Raw genomic sequence first — 2,456 nt, 5'->3', positions numbered from 1 at the left:
GGCAAAGGACACACTGACAAAGGAGATTAATCAGAACTGGCTTTGACAAGCACTGTGGCAATTGGACAATTAAAGTGGACATTCAGGGCGGGGTGGGAAGAAAAACGAACTGGTCCTCCTCCTCACTACAACTTGCGGTGGAGTTCAAGAACACAGAAGCTTTCAGGCATGGTCTCCCCTCGCCTCCCTCCTTGTCATTCCAGACCCTGCCCTTTCCCCAGGATCAAGAACTAGCCCTACTCAAGCTCCTTCCCTCAGATCTCAATGAATAATCGCCCTGCCTGAATGATAGACCAAAGTTCTCTTTGTGTGTTATGGACCCTGTTAGGTGCTGTGTTGAGTCAGCTCAAGTTCATAATGACCAACTATGTAACAGGGAATGAATGTTAGGCGTCCCCCGCTATCCGCACAGTTGTTGCTATGTTTGTGCTCATGGTTGCAGACACTGTGTCAGTGCATCTCGTTGAAGGTCTCCTTTTTGTTGTTGACCTTCTACCAATGCCATTACTTCTTATTCACCTTAAAGTTGGACGATGGATAGGGATGACAGAAGAAGAATCAATGCCGTTGAGGTGTGTTGAACAAGAGTACTGAACTGAATGCCCCATGAGCTGCCAAATGAATACACAAGTCTTTCTTGGAGAAAGTGCAGCCGGGGTGCTCCTGGGAGGCACGGATGGTGAAACTCTGTATCACATACTTTGTGTATGCTGTCAGGAGGGGCTAGTCTTGGGGAGGGGGGAAGCATTGTACTGGGCAGTTCAGAAAAAGAGGAAGTTGGAAAAAGGTGGCAGTTCAGAAAAAGAGGAAGAAAGGAAGATTCTCATCAAGATGGGTTGACACAGGGACTGTAACAAAAGGTTTGAACTTATCAGCGTATGGAGTAGGATAGGGCAAGATTTAGATGTCTTGTTCATAGGTTTGCTGTGAATCATAGTCCCTCAATGGCACCTAACAACAACTTCCAAGCCTGCTGTCCTTCACCAAGGACTGGTCCTGTAGGATGACTCCCTCCCAAAACCTATTTCTTCTTAGACTTTTTAAAAATAAGCTCTTCTCCATCTTCTCTTTCCATATATAATCACATTTAAGTAGATACTATCTTAAAATAAAAGCAACCAAACTAAACCCATCCAAAAATAACGAAACTTTAAAAAGGCACCCGAGTCTCCATCTAGGCTTCATCTTTGTTTAGTTACTTATTTAATGTCTCTCTGACTCTTTGTGGTTGCTCATCTAGTTATTATAACTTTTATTTCCTCTACTTAAAAAATATGTCATTTCTTTTTGGTGACTATACATGAAACCAAACCTACATCCATTCCCAACTTCTTTATGAACAGTTCAACATCATTAATTACATTGTTCACTTTATGTCATATCTCTACCCATATTAATTTAGATTCTCTGTTCCCTAAAGAGCTCATCTGCAGTTTGGCTAACTGTTCTCAGTTTTCTCTCAGGGAGATAATACTTCAAAGGAGTGCAATGCTCAGGACAGACATTCTTTGTTAAGTGAGCAAACTGTTCATGCTTGGGAGGGGGGAGGGACAGCGCAGGAGAGGAAGGCCCTCTATGAGGTGAGTTGATTCAGTGATTGGCACAGGACAGAGCAGAGTTTAGGGCTGTTGTACATAGGGTCGCTATGAGTCACAAGTGACTCTACGGCACATAACAACAACAACCATGAGATAGTTTTTAGTTCCATGTTCAAAGATTATTTCTGAGCATTTGATGCAGAGATTCCCACCATCTTTCAGTGAATTCTATTCATCTGGTTTCCAGATGTGCTTGAAGTTCTATTCCACACTGTCCCTCCCTTTGAGGTGATCTTTGTCGCTGTTTAATAGATTCACAAAGTCATGCAACTATCACTGTGATCTAGCCCTAGAATGTTTCCAAAAATTTTCAAATGAAACCTGTAGGCACTAGTAATCACTCTTCGTTCCTCCTTATCCCAGCCTGTGACAATGATTTACCTGCTGCCTGTCTCTCAATTTTCCCATTTTGTATAAATGTAACTATGCCATCTAACACCTGTCTGATTTATTTTATCTAGCATTATGTTTTCAGAGTTTGTCCATGTTGTATCAGAATATCATTTCTCTTTTTGGCTGATGGATACTATAAGAGACCACATTTTCTTTAACCACTGGCCATTTTTAGATTTTTGATGAGTCAATTTTGAGCTGCTCTGAATATTCATGTGAATATTTTTTGTGAGGGCATATATTTTCATTATACCGAACATGTTGGGTCACAGAGCAATTGTGTTTTCTGAGAAACCACAACACTCTTTCAAAAACGAATTTCATTCCTTTTTTGGAGCTCTGATAGCCCAGTGTTAAGAAGCTGTACTATAGTGAGAGAAGATCTTCACCCTGAAACCCACAGCGTCCCTTTTCAGCAGGAAGTAGCTAAGAGAATACGCCATCCCCTTTTCTTTATGAATCAGG

Source organism: Elephantulus edwardii, unplaced genomic scaffold, assembly GCF_000299155.1.
Source record: "Elephantulus edwardii isolate Elephantulus edwardi_28Jun2011 unplaced genomic scaffold, EleEdw1.0 scaffold00344, whole genome shotgun sequence".
NCBI classification, from domain to species: Eukaryota; Metazoa; Chordata; class Mammalia; order Macroscelidea; family Macroscelididae; genus Elephantulus; species Elephantulus edwardii.
Note: the sequence above shows the minus strand (reverse complement) of the source record.